This window comes from Ambystoma mexicanum, chromosome 9 (assembly GCF_040938575.1).
Source record: "Ambystoma mexicanum isolate Mex_15411 chromosome 9, UKY_AmexF1_1, whole genome shotgun sequence".
Classification (NCBI taxonomy): domain Eukaryota; kingdom Metazoa; phylum Chordata; class Amphibia; order Caudata; family Ambystomatidae; genus Ambystoma; species Ambystoma mexicanum.
Genome location: NC_090931.1, coordinates 111,187,271 through 111,202,690, shown reverse-complemented (window position 1 = coordinate 111,202,690; position 15,420 = coordinate 111,187,271).

Here is a 15,420-nt window from a genome sequence, read left to right as displayed (position 1 = left end):
ATAGTGGTCAACAGATGGGCTTTAAGTAGGAACAAAGACAAAGATGAGGCTGAGCAGACAAACAGAGGAAGAGAGTTCCAAAACTTGGGGTCAGGCCAGGAGATCAAATGAAAATGTGAGGGATCGTATGGAGGTTTGGAAACAGTTTGGAGATATCAGGATTGATACCGCAGGGCATGGGGAGGGTAGTAGAAGGAAATCAAAGAGGGTAGGTAGGTAGGAGAAGACCATGGGAACGTTTGACTACAATAGTAAGAAAATGGGAGAGAAGCCAGGATTCAAAGGACAACCACTTAATAGAGAGTAAGGCCTTCTAGATAGAGGCTCGAGGAGAGAGACGAAAGAGTGCAAATCGCCGAGTTATAGATGGAGCACAAGGGAGCTAGGCGATAGGCAGGGAGACCAATAAGAAGGTCAGAATAGTAAGCGAGCCTAGAAAGAACAAGCGATGCAATTAAAATCTTGGTGGCATGGAATGCAAGTAAGATACACATTCTACGGATATTGAAGAGCTATAAACATCAAGAATGGGCAAAGGAAGCAAAGAAGGAGGAGAAAGAAAGACCAGGGTCGAAAATTACCCCAAGTTGAGAGCGGAAGAAGAAAGTGGGATATGAGAGGGAGGAAAAGAAATGGAAGAAAATGAACAGGGGAAGGAATAGAAGGTGGGGGAAAGGTAGAGGATTTCAGTTTTTGATGGATTTAAGGGAAGAAACCGAGAAACCATCCAGGATTGAACTACCTGTAAACAGCTCAAGATGTTCTTGTGAATAGAATCAGAGAAAGCAGAAAAGGATAGATCTGAGTGTCGTCAGAATAGAAGTGATAGTTAAGTCCAAAGGATTCCATAACTTGTGCAAGTGGGGCCGTGCAGAAAAAAGAGGACCAAGGACTGAGCCTTGGTTGGGAAACCCCATGAACAAGGGGAAGAGAAGAGAGTTTACCAGTCCAAGAAAGAGTGAAAGTACGATCAGTGAGATAGGAGTAAAACCAGTTCAGAAACGGACCAGTAATTCCAAGAGATGAGAGAGACTTAAGAAGAAGCGAGTGATCCACCATGTCAAAAGCAGCTGAGAGACTAGTAAATCAGACTCGTTCGAGTGTAAGGGACGAAAGCCAGACTTAAATGGAGAGAGAAAAGAAATGAGTTTTGATCAAGATAGATTGAGAGTTGAGAATAGACAATGCGTTTGAGGTGCTTGGATAGGTAAGGTAGGAGCACAATAGGCCTAAAATTAGCAGGAACAGAGGAGTTGAGCAAGGGCTTTTTAAGAATGTGAAGAATAACAGCATGTTTAAAAGAAGACGGAAAATAAGACGAGGAGAGTGAGAGATTGAATAGGGAAGTGAGATAGGGAATTAGGAGGAAAAAGATTTTAGGAATCAGAGAGGAGGGAATGGGATCCAGAGGAGAAGCGGAAGGGTTCACATCAAAATCATAAGCATTGAGAAGTGGCATAGCACAGTCTTTCATGCCCTCAAATCCTCCCACAAAGTGAATTCACCAGGAGCAGCATTGCAGGAAGTTACACCAATGACGCGCCTTAATTGAGGGCCTCAAATGCTGGCAGCTGGCATCACATGCCGGCTTGATCCGGCAACAGAAAGAAAAGGTGGGGGCAGCCAATCAGGTGGAGCTCAATGGAGGGGCTCATCGGGTTGCAGGAAGAGGTGGCCATCTTTACATGGAGCGGATGCTCCAAGGCTGTTGTAGTCTTGCCAAGCGGCACAGTTAGGGGGCGCTGGCTGCTGCTGTTTCTTCCTTGGCTCCAAAACGATAGAGTCTCAAAGTAAGACAATGGAGTCGCCTACAAAGGCACACTCTCCATCTATGACCTACCCTTCCAAACTGCCAGTCACTCACAGCTAAGCTATCACCGATGCCCACCTCTATCATCACGCTACACATCATCTAACGTCCACCTGGACCCACCACCACCTTTGCGGATGGCCTCAATCTGCTCCTCTTGTGTAATCTCAGACCTAACTCCAAAATCATCGCCCTGGGTGACCTCAAACTCGGCTATGCCGAACCCCTCGGCAACGATGCTGCATCCCTCGCAAGCGCCACCCCTGCCTTGGACTACGGCCAAATAATTCTCAGCCCCACACACACTCTTAGATGCGCACTTAATTGGCTACTTGACCATAATTCTAACACTGTGGTCCTCTCCAACACCCCTTGTGCATGGTCAGACCCCCATATAGTTACATTCACCATCCCTTCAAAGTGAACCCATCTCCCTTCCCAACTGATTTCCCATCATCTCAATATGCACCCACAATCTCGCCAGTGACCGCCTCTCGCCACTACTCACTAACCTTTCCCCACTCAACACCCCCAATGTAGGTGTCCTAGTTAACCACTACAACACCTCGCTTGCGTCAGCTATCAACACACTTGCCCCATCAAAGAACAAACACCTAAATGTTCCAAGCGACACAATTTGCTTTTTAACGGCCATTACTCTTTTTGACATAAGAATTGCAAAGTCCCCCTACTGCAAAACAAAGTCCAGCTCAAACGGATCCACAATTAGCACTATGCTCCCCTTCCTATTGTCCCTTCCCTCCCCCAGCATACTTCCGTCTTCAATTTCCACCCAGTTACTGAAGCTGACATCACTAACATCCTAAAAGCTCTCACCCCTCCCGATGCAGAGGAGACACTTGTCTCAGTCCTACTTGTGCATCCTACTACAAACGCCTGTCTATTACCAGGTTCAAGTGATCCAAAGCTGGTGGCGTCAGCTTTACTGTCTCTGCTACCACTCTTTGGAACTCGCTCCCTCCCACCCTGAGGGTAGAACCATCTTACAGCTCGTTTCGGAAATATCTAAAGACTTGCCTGTTCAATTAGCGCCCATAAGGCTCGTAGTCTGCTATTCATGAACTGTCGTTAACTGCTTGTAACTAGCACCTAGACGCCCATGGGTTAAGTGTGTTCCTATAAATGAAAAAATAAATAAATACATTCCTTGATTGATGGTCTTGTATCCTCTCAATTTAAAAAAAATGAATTCCAGACTTGTGTTGTGCACACATAGTTTCCTCTAAAACAAAGTACTTTTAGTAAACCGGGGTGTATAGATTTACTAAAAACAATCTCTCAACAGCCAACACGTGTTTCAACCAAAAAACTGTCTTCTTCAGGGCAAACTTGAGTTGAATATCACATTTCAGAACACGTTTCACCCGTTCATAATAAACCACTTCTATTACTTGGCGATCCAAGGATTGCTTCCTTCAGTGATTGCTCAGTTTCACCAAATTGTATCCTTGGTTTTCAATACCCCTTAATGAATTTTCGAAAATGTGATATTATTATAGTCATTTAGACCCAAAACACCCCAGTCGGCTAGAAAGCGCCATTTCGCGTGTAATCCTCTCAGTTTTAGGTAAGCATCACACGTGAGTATGCCAGCATGTCTGACATCCTACAATATACTGATAATGCAAGTTAACTTAATATGTTATTATTTGTCACATCAGATTAATTGAAACCCCGTGGAAGCGTGGTCCATGGGAATGTCTTAGCTGTGTTCACAGGTGTAATGGTGTGTGAGTACATTTCATTCCATCTCCTATCAGTGTTTCAGAACAATCAGTAGAACTGTGAATGCATCTTTGCCACTAATGTGTCTGACGTTTCCCAAGTCCCACTGGCATTTTGGAAAATTGCCAATTTCCCTTCTGTGTTTAAAGTGCATCCGTCTGGCTCACTGGTATCCAATTTTATTTTATGCAGAGCCCCCCAATGTAATAATATTGTTGCTGTGCCACTCAAACGTAAGAATTGTTTATATTTTCTATTTAAAAAATCCACATGTCTCCCCTGGAAATCCTCTGGATTTCCCCTGGGGAGGAGGGGGGTGGGCAGCCCCACAGTTTGAAGTCCACTCATCTAGCTTTCCTAAAATCACAGCATTGTAAACAGAGGGTTCTTCGGCTTTGCTTGTCACCTGTAACTGCTAAACACCAAACATGCATGTTCTCACAGTAGGTCGAAGTTGTGCAATCACACATGTCCCAATCAATGTTTGCGGCCAGGGTCAGCAAAGAGGGTAATAGGTGAATGCGTATGAAATATGCACCCACTCAAGTTCCAACCATGGCCTCACTTTAGAGCTGAGATCTGCAACATTTAGCTTTCCAGATGTTTTGTACTACAAATCCCATCAGTCCTTACTAGCATTGGCAATGGTGAGGGATCATGGGAGTCATAGTCCCAAACATTTGACGAGCCACACATTGCAGACCACTGCTATAGAGATGAGGGCGAGGCTCAGTGGCGTGGTGATGGAAAGTTGCATAATGTCTTATCCTGGTCATGCTGGGGAAATGGCTCTATCCACAGGCACTGCAAACTACACAAAAACGGCTAAAGAAGCTTAAAACGGGAGCACATCTGCAGATGCCGGGAGCATCTCTGAGATGCTCATGTGCAGATCAGAGATGCTCCAGGAATCTCCAGGTTTGCTCCAGTTTTAGTCTTTATAAATCAGGTAAAAGGCAGCAGGAGTAAATCTGAGAGACTCACGGGCAACTCTGATTTGTTCCAGTTGTCATCTTGGTGAATCTCATCCCAGGTGTTTTTACAGGCAGCTATGGATTTTGTGAAATCCAGTAATTTACGTAAAATTTAACATTTGTGGCTTTTATGAATGAGACCCTCTCTCTCTCTCTCTTTCTCTCTCTTCCACTTACCTGTTAAGCTATCATGTTCAGGAGCCATCATTTAGAAAGGCCAATTAGCTGTAGGTTTCAACAGTGGGCAATGCAGATAACCTCTGGACCAGAATGGATTTGACACGTCTCCGCTAATGAGGCCCGCGCATCCAATTTCTTCTGTTGATTGACATACTAATGTGGGGAAAATGAAGGCACCACCCGACCGCGGATGCCTCCCTCCTGAGTATTTCCCATCACGCTTCACCCAAAGAATTATCAACAAGATTTCAGAACCTTCTCAATAACAGTTTCAATACAATACAGCCATTTTAGAATTCGAAAAGTATAAGGGGTCTCAATACGAGTGTGGCAGTAATTCTGAGTCCGTCACTCTGTCTAGTAAATTTACTGCAGGTTTACAAGTGGGTAACAGCATTGTTAGTTCCCATTTTTGGAGCCCACCGGACTCCATGCGGATTTCATAGGAGTTAACGTGAGCTGTCATTCGGATGTGATCATTAGGATGATTTGTGCAGGTATGCTGGAAGTAAATTGTCTACTTCACCTCTAAAGTCGTAATTCGTCTGGGCGGTAAAGATCACAGTAATCACGTTAGCATAAAGAAAATGATTGTAACAGAATTAGCATCAGAAATTAACCACACAGTTGAACCTGTAATTAGCTGATGGGATATTCATGTAGCACACAAACTGAATTGTCACTTGGTGCTAATAATTAAGTGTTAAGACCCGATCCGGCAGGCTGGATCGGGAGTTATCGCCCCGGGGCCTGAGTTAAAGGCCCGATCATAGCAAGGGCGTTTAACGAGGGCCCCGGGCCGATAATACCTGATCCGGCATACCAGAGAGGGCCTTAATGCTATCATCACCCTGGGTTGCCAATCCGGTAACCCAGGGTGGTGAGAGCATTGTATTTTGATTCAATGACCGGGACACCTCCTGGCGTCCCGTTCATTGAATCAAAATACCTCACTAAGATGGCTGCCATGGATCTGGAAAGCAGGGCTCCATACAGAGCCCCTCTTCCATTCCATGGCGGCCATGAAGCAGGAGTAGCAAAATCGCATCAGGGGTGGCAAAGAAAACAGTCAAGTGAGAGTGGAGGTGGGAGGGACCGGAGGATATTTAGGCAAGAGAGGGAGGGGGGCGGAAGATGGCAGTGCAGGCAGGGGAAGCAGCCAGCAGGTGGTTTGGAACGCAGGCTTGTATCAGAAGATTCAGCCTGCTTTCCGAGGAACCTAATGTGTTGTTCACCCATTGCTGGGTGCTAATAAGGGTTAATTCTACTAAAGTCTGTCATATTCATTGTATCCACCTTGCAAAATGATCACCAATGAGAGATTCTTGATGCCGCGCGTGTTTTTTGTGTGGGAACATTTAATTTTTTTTGCTACACATAATGACCTTTAGGAGCGCCCCTAAAAAGAAAAACATTAGCAGAACTGGATCTATCTACCTATCTATCTAGACCGGGTCTTGACCCTGTCAAGAGGGGCGGGGAACCCTCCTAACTGGGCATAAGCACCCTTTCAGGGTGTATTCCAGAGTCGATCCAACCGCAGAGGTGGGGTGAGGGAGTTGGGGGGCCCAGTCCTTGAACCCCTTGAATGTGATTGGCTTGATAATAGTAGCACTACTGTAGATCACACAATGCCTTCCAGCCGCTTTTCGGTCCCGAATTCTCCTCTATTATTTCTAGGACCGCATGATCCCGAAGGCGTTATGGAGGCGGAGCAACACTACCAGATGCCAGACAGTGATGCCGAGTCCAACAGAGATTCTGGAGCCCCAGTGTACATCAGCCTCCCAAAAACCTCCTTAAAAGACACCAAACGAACACCGACCTAAGCAGACTTCCTGGGCCGCACGAAAGGCTGCATATGGGAAGAGGGCTTTTGAAACCTAGCAGCATAATGACCCAGGTGTAGCGTGCACCTTTTAGTGCTGTGTGATGCATGTTGGCGGTCGCTTGTAGGCCGCCTCCGTGAGCCCCCCACCCCCTGTAGAACAGAGACACGGAGACGTGGATGTTGTCGGTGTGGGCTCCCCGGTGAACTGACGTCACCAGGAGCCGCCCCGTTTATTTAAACATGCACGCGACGGAGTTGACGTCACTCCGTCGCGTACGTACCCTTAAAGGGGCAACGCCACACTCCTCCTTTTCCATAACAACAAATTGGAAATAGGAGTATACAATTAACACACTTCTAGAACACAGAACACTTTAAACGTTTCAACAAAACACACCCCCATTTATTGACAGCCACCCCGGATCCCCCGTGTGGGCCTGTCATGGCCTGACCATTAGTCCCCGGTCAGCCTCCCCCTTCAGTCTGTAACATAGTCACTGAGACGGACAGGTTTCCCACGCCCTGATCTCAGGGGGTACCTCCTGCCATCGTCTCGGGCTGGTGTTCCGGAGGTAGGTCCGCTTCGAGCCGGCGATTCCACTGCGGCACTTTCTCCCCCACCTTCATCCAACACACCTTCACTCTCTCTGCTGTCCGGGTCAGCCGCTCTGGATTCACCAAACTTCCTGAAGAAGGATGCATTCCTGGTTACCGATGACGTTCCATCCGATGCAGTCACCATTGACCCCCTGACCGCCACCACGTCCAGGGGCGAGGGCTCATATGTGAGCGACAATTTTCCATGTGGATGGCGATTTCTCACCAGCACCTCATCCCCAAGGGCAATGTGTGGGGGTTTGAGCCCCCTCCGGATGTTCTCCATCCGCGTCCTGACCTGTCTGTCCTCTTCCACCTGCTCATTGTCGATGACGGCGGGGTCTCGGTCCCCCAGTTCCGGTATGACGTCTCTCGGGCACCGCTGGAATAGTGCCTCTGCCGGGGCCACCCCCGTAGACGAGTGAGGGGTGGTGCGATAGCCTCGCAGAAATACGTACAGAGCCCTCTTCAGACACTCCCCTTTTCCATGGGCAATGCGGAACACCTTGTTGAGGGTACGCATCATTCGTTCAGCCTCCCCGTTGGCACGGGGCCACAGTGGGGTGACCCGTCGGTGTTGGATGCCATAATCTTTCATGAGTTCTGCGAAGCTCTCCCCCTGGAACGGGGCTCCGTTGTCCGAGCACAGCACAGAGGGGAGTCCATGAGTGGCAAAGATCTTTTCCAGCGCCACCACCACGTTCTCAAACGCCACTGAGTCTATGAACTCGACTTCCGGGTATCTCGACCACTCGTCTACCACCACCAGAAAATGCGTACCTCTGGAGGTAGACCCCGAGTCCGCGTGCACCACCTCCCACGGCCGAGTCCCGCGGGGCATTGTCTCTATGGACGGTTCTTTCAGTGCCGGGGCCGCCGCCTGACACCACACACAAGATGCTACGAATGCTTCCACCTTCCGCTCCAGCTCAGGAAACCACACCTTCTGCCGGAGACGAGCCTTGGTCTTGGGAGCCCCTTGATGACCCTGGTGTGCTAGCGCGATGACCTGCGCCACTTTGCTCTGGGGCACCACAATTCTTTCACCTCTTAGTAGCAGTCCTGAATCGGAGAATGTTAGCTCCTCTCTTACTCTCCACAGCTGCTCGAGGGTGACCCGGGCCTCACACGTTCTTCGCTCCACCGCCTCCAGCACTGTCTTCCAGGCACCCTTCTGCATGGCTTCCCTCAAGATGGAGAAACACTCGTCATTTTTCGATGCCACTTCCAGATCTTCCACCTGCATGGAGTTGGGTGTCGCAGTCTCCACCACGAGGTAGACATGTTCGTCAGCTTCCTCCGCTGACGCCGATTCCTGCGAGTCGTCCCTGGGGTGACGGGACAGGTAGTCCGCCGCATTGTTGGCACCGGGGCGGTATGTCAATGATACCCCGTATTCCAGCAGGGCGAGCATCCACCGCTCAATCCTTACTGGCGGGCGAGATGACGAACCCGCCATGATCGGCAACAGCGGCTTGTGGTCCGTGACTACGGTCACGGGACGCCCCAGAATGTATAGGCGAAAGTGTCGACAGCCCCACAGCACCGCCAGGGCCTCCCTCTCGATTTGAGAGTATCGTTGTTCGGTGTCAGACAGGGCCTTGCTGGCGTAAGCAATCGGCCGGACCTCCTGGTCTTTTCCTACCTGTGTGAGCACCGCCCCTAGCCCATAGGGGCTGGCGTCTACCACAATCTCCGTCTGCAGGCGTGGGTCAAAGAAAGCCATCGTGTCATTCGCCGCCAGTGCCCCCCGAATATCGTCAAACGCCGCCAGTTCCAGAGGGCCCCACTGCCAGGGGGCGTCCTTCTTGGTGAGCGACCTCAGGGGCTCAGAGCGGGACGCGAGATTTCTGATGAATCGGCCACAGTAGGTGACCATCCCCAGAAAACTCCTCACCTCCGCGACATTTTCAGGCGGGCGCGCCTCTTTGATGTCTCTCACTTTGCGGGGGTCTGGTGACACCCCGTCAGCCTTGAACACGAACCCAAAGAATTCGATCTCCGTCTTCAGAAATTCGCACTTGTCCTTATGCAACGTGAGGCCCAGCAGACGTAGCCGTTCAAAAGTCCTGGACAGGCGTGCCAGGTGCTCTGTTTCGGATTTGGCGTACACCAGGATGTCGTCGCTGATATTGAGGACACCCTCCAGATCCGCCAGTGCACCTCTTATTATATTTTGAAAAACCTCCGCTGCCGAGGACACCCCAAAGCTTAGTCTTTTATATCGGTATAGCCCCCGATGCGTGGTGAAGGTGGTGATATATCTGGACTCGGGGTGCAAAACCACCTGATGATAACCTGATCTCAGGTCGAGTTTGGAGAAAAATCTTGCCCCCTGCAGCTCCGCGATGATGTCATCGATGGTGGGGGTGAGGTGTCTCTCCCTCTTTATGGCCTTATTGGGCAGTCGCATGTCCACACAGATTCTTACAGCATCGGGTTGTTTAGGCTTGCGGGCAATGACAATGGGGGACACCCAGGGGGTGGGTCCATCAACCTTTTCAATTATGTCCAGCCCCACGAGATTGTCAAGCTCACGATCCACCAGGTCCCTGAGATGGAACGGAACCCGTCGGTGCTTCAGTGCCACTGGTTGTATGGATTCGTCTATGTGGAGCCGGACAGGCTCGCCCACCAGCTGTCCGATGCCCTCAAACAGGGACCCATGTTTGGCCAGGAGGACCTGGATGTCCTCCAAGTATACTGCATAAGCGAATGTGACGATACCCAGTGCCTCCGCCGCGGCACAGCAGAGCAGGGTGTTATCGCTCACCGGCGTCACGTAGAACCGAGCCCGTATGTGTGAGTCCCCATACTGCACACGGGCCACGAAAACACCGTCCAGAGGTAGAGGCCGATCCCCGCCGAAGGCGAATATGCGTGCCCTTGGCGCCGCCAGCGCAGGTGGGGCCCTCATGTTCTTGTGATGCTGGCGGGCCATTACATTTACAGATGCGCCAGTGTCCACAAGCATCGGCACAGAGTCTCCATTCACCAGCACATTGCACCTGGGTTGTCTCTTGGAGCGGGACTTAAGCATGCTTACGCTGGACACGAAGAACACGTTCTCCTCATCTTCGTCCTCCTCCTCGTCCTCCTGGGGTGCTCCCTCGTCCCCTTGGTCGACCTGGGCAACGTTGGAGGCCCTCTGGGGGCGGAAGAAACCAGCTCGAACTGGTCCTCTTGGCACTACCTTGGGTGCGGCCGATTTGCACATCCTTGCGAAGTGGTCAGGGCCCGCACATCGGCCACACTTGACACCCGTGGCAGGACACTCTGCGGGGTGTGGGAGATCATAGCCACACTTCGAGCACGGGACATTCGACCCTTGTGCGCGCTGACCCTGATTGTTCAAAGGGCGCCTTGACCCGCGGCCTCTTCCGACCGCGCAGATCTCCTCCAGCTTGGCTGGGCGGACCCCCGCCTCCATCCTGGTTGCACGCAGTTCAGAGACCTCGTGGCACCTCCCCAGTTCTAGGATGCGAGGGAGGGTGATGCCCGGTTCGCGCAGGATCTGGCGTCTCAGCTTCCCCGAGCTGCAACCCTGAATTAGTTGGTTCCTAATCATGACATCGGGGTCATTCCAGGCACACGGGGCTGCCATGCGCCGTAGTCGCCCAAAGAATACATCCAGAGTCTCGTCATCTTTCTGGCGGGCTGTACCCATGAGGAAGCGTTCATAGTCCGCATTGGCCATCGGCAGAAAATGATTATGGAGCGACTCTTTGGCCGCCGCAAACGATCCATCCACCGGCTGTAGGGACATAAATACCTCATGCACTGCCGGGCCAGCGGAATACAGTAGGGTGGCCAGTTTGCCGTCGTCCGTTGTTTCCATAGTGGCCCTGAAATACATTTCCAGTCTGTCCATCCACATCTTCCACCTCTGTCCAAGGCCAGCTGGAGCACCTGAGATATCAAACTCAGGCATTGGTTGCAGGGACCCTGGTGGCTTCGGCGGAGGGACAGGCAGTGCCTGACCGACAGCAGCAGGAGGAGCAGCAGCAGCAGCAGCAGCAGCAGCAGCAGCAGCAGCAGCGTCCATGGTGGAGAGCGCACAGGCACCCCAAGGATTGACAAGACAAGGGGCCGCAACTCACCACCAGCCTTGACCTTTGCGGAGTGATCACCTCAGCCAGTCTGCAGACAATGGTGTATCCAAAAATTGAGTAGAGGAGGAGACCCCTATCTAACCAGCAGGCCTCCCATGGAGTCTCTCAGCCACTGCTCGACGAAATGTGCATAAATTGTCAAAAATTTACTATGAAATTGACATATGTCGTGTCCAACGATCATCCGCCGCTGAATTATCCAAAAATTAGACCTGGATGGCTCATCGACGCTTCGTTACGAAGCCGTGAGTCTCCAGGATCTATTTATCAAAATGGCCGCCGGCCGCGTGTGTCGCTTCCTTCTCTGCGGGTGTTCGGAGTTCGCCGCGCGCTCACACTCGATCATCTGCGTCGCGTCGGAACTCCCCCGCAGTTCATGGAAGCGATCCCGGTCTCGTCGCCACTGTTGGCGGTCGCTTGTAGGCCGCCTCCGTGAGCCCCCCACCCCCTGTAGAACAGAGACACGGAGACGTGGATGTTGTCGGTGTGGGCTCCCCGGTGAACTGACGTCACCAGGAGCCGCCCCGTTTATTTAAACATGCACGCGACGGAGTTGACGTCACTCCGTCGCGTACGTACCCTTAAAGGGGCAACGCCACAATGCACACGGTCACGTGATGCTCATCTAATAAATGCAAGTTGTGCAGCAGGGGCCCAGTTACCAGCAGATCGTGTCTGTCTCGTCCTTAATGCTGCGATCCTGACCTGGACCAGGCCCATCATCCCATTGAATGATTCCGCGTGTGCGCCAGCAGTTTGTTTACTGCATGCGGCAAGTTCCTGATTGACAGCCCACTCTGGCAGCCTTGTGCCTCCCCCCTTCGGCTCCTCGACCCCGTGGCTCGGACCACCAGCAGTGCCAGACGCCAGAGTTGACTGGGGGAGGGGCACATCAGCCCGCTCCGATTCTCGGAGCGGGACTTTAAAAACTATAACACATGGGGGAAGAAACAAATAGAGACGTGCGCAGGGCCCTCCCCCTCAGGCTCTCTCTAGCATGTGATCTATGGTCCGAGCAGCCTGTGGCACCCAGTGTTATTCTGAGGGAGAGCCCCTCGATCAGTGCAAAGGGGGTTGGAGGCATTTCCTCAGAGGGGCAGCCCCTGCATCAGCACCACGTGCCCCAACCACAGACTGTGTTGCAGCTCCTCAACGGAGTTCTTGTGTAGCCAGGCTGGCCACTACCAACCTGGAGGTTGGTGGTGGACGGGGTCTCACAGGGTTGCAGCTCTTGAGGTGAGTGCTTGTGCGCCCTTGTCCCCACAGTTGACAATTGAACAATGCCCCAACCTTAACAAAGACAAAGGTGTGCATATTCACATTCGGGGGGAAGCACCCACTACCCTTGGAAGGAGTATTCCTAGCCCGGTCTATCACAGTGACGTATCTATCAGAGCCCATTTCTTTGTCACCAAGGTGAGCGAAGTGACTCTGTTCGGATGCGCGGCTGCAGAGGCACTGTGCATATGAATTTCGAGTTTGGGGTGTACCTCGAGGACATCCAAAGCCTGCTCGCCAGATATGCAGATGTCTTCGATGGAATTGGCAGATTGGTGGGTGGCCCGTTGTGGTTGCACATTGACAACAGGGTCCAGCCTGTCATGCTGAAGCATCTGAGGGTGCCATTTCATCTGAGAGAGCGCGTGGAGCAGGAGCTGGACAATCTGGTCAAGTTGGACATCATCGAGAAGGTGGAAGGACCAACCCTTTGGGTTTCACCCATTGTGTTTGCAAGAAAGCCCAAGCAACCCAAAGCCATACGCATCTGTGTGGACATGCGCCGAATAGAGCGATCTGACGGGAAAGACACATCACGCCCACACTGGACGACATCCTGGCAGACCTCCAGGGTGCGCAACACTTTTCCAAGCTGGACCTTAATGCTGGATTCCATCAGCTCATTTTGGATCATGAATCACGCTACATAACCACATTTTCTACGGACAAGGGCCTATACAGGTACAAGAGCCTGAGTTTTGAAATCTCTTCAGCTGCGGAGGTGTTCCAAAACACCATCAGAGGGGCGCTTGCTAGCCTGAAGGAGCAATAAATATCAGCAACAACATCATGGTTTACGCGTTGTACGAACAAGAACATCTAGAGAGACTCAAAAATATCCTAAAATGTATCCACAAATTGGCTCTCACCCTGCACCTAGACAAGTGTGCTCTGATGACGAGGAAAACTGAATTCTTTCAATTCGTGTTCCATGAGGGCGGCCTTTCCCCTGACCTGGTGAAGGTAAAAGACATATGATATGATATATGATATGATATGATATGATATGCCATTCATAACGCGCCTATACACAAGTGTTTCATACAGGAGGCCTTTGCCCCGGTGAATGTGTCAGAGGTGCGTAGCTTCCTCGGGATGGCCACGTACTGTGGAAAGTTCATATGGAACCTGGCCGCCCTAGCGCCATCGCTTCGGAACCTTACGAAGAAGGAATGTGTGTGGAGGTGGACTGCACTGGAACAGAGCGCGTTTGACGAGGTAAAAGGGGCTCTAACAGCAGAGGACACAATGGCTTTTTTCAACCCGGGAAGAGGTCAGAGATCACAGTTGAGGCCAGCCCGTTTGGTTTGGGAGCTGTGCTTGTGCAGCCGGATGAGAGTGTATGGCATCGACCAGTTGCATTTGTGGCATTCGCCAGCCGGGCGCTGTCAGCAACCGAGCAAAGGTACTCCCAAATTAAATGGGAGGCTCTGGTGGTGCTATGGGGGTGCAAACATTACCACATCTATATCTATGGCAAACCCGTGAAAGTCGTCACTGACCGCTAGCCTTTGATCCCGATCATGACAGGATCTTCCTCCAAGCCGCCAGTGAGGATTGAGAAGTGGCTACTCACTCTGCAAGAGTACGACATCAAACTGACATTCCGCCCAGGAAACCCTAATGCAGCAGGCTACCGGTCACGCCACCCCAGTTGAGGGAACGAAAGCACGGATGAGGAGACAAAGGAGTACCTGCACAGTTTAGCGGAATAAGTGACCCCCCGTCTCCATGTCAATTGACCACATCAGAAAGGCTTCGGTCGAGAACAAGTGTTTCAAGATACTAAAGGCCACTGGGATGAACGGTGAGTGGCAGAGAGTCCTTGAAAGCCTCAGCAAATGCATCACAGAAGCAAGAAAGGTGCTAGAGCAGATGTGGAGAGTGAGGGGTGAGCTCACCTTCATGGAAGACAACATCATGTTAAGAGACTCAAAGATGGTGCTTCCTGCTAGCCTCGTGGGCAAATTATTGGAACTGGCACACAAAGGTCACCAGGATGTGGCCAAGGCGCATTTCCACATGAAGGTGTGGTGTCCAGGCCTAGAGGAACGGGTGGAGGAATTCATCCGCAGCTGTGTGTGGTGTCAGGCGCAACTGCCACACCTACAAGAGCCCCAGATTGAATCAATGAAAGAAGCAGTGTGCCTTGGGGCATAATACACTTGGACTTTGGGTCGATATGCAGGGACAATCATTTCGAGGTCCTGGTCGATCAGTAGTTGAGATACCCTGAGGTCGAGCTTGTCGACTCCACATCCTTGGAGGATGTAATACTGGTGCTGGAAAAAGTGTTTGCCACGCATGGACCCCCAGTGGAAATGTGTTTCGACAATGGCCCACCCTTCCGAAATAGGGGGTTCAGAGAATATTTTCAAGACTGTGGCATCGCTCACCGGAAAATCATGCCTCTGAAGCCGAGGGCAAAAGAAGTGGCCGAAAGACTGATGCGGACCCTGAATAAAGTATTCCGGATAGACCATGGAGAATGTGAGAAGCGTGCCCTGTACCAATTTTGGTGGAGTATTGTGCAACCCCTCACTCTTCCACAGGGGTATCCCCAGCGGAGGCGTTATTCCAAAGGTGCCTGCAAGGACTTCTGCTGGACCACACACCATGAACACCCAGTGTTATTGATGATGGCGCGGTATCCGAGGGAAGAAGAGCCAACCAGAGGGAGAATGACCGGAGAAGACTGAGGAGCGAACTCCTGGAGGTTGGTGACCGGGTCCTGGGTAGATTCAGAAATGAGAGAGAGAAGTTGTCTTTGCACCACAGGCTGGTCCCACTCAGGGTGATGGACATGAAAGGATTGATGCTGACCGCATCGGATGGCAACACAACGGTCACCAGGAACTCCTGTTTCTTCAGGAAGATGGGGCAGTTGCCGGA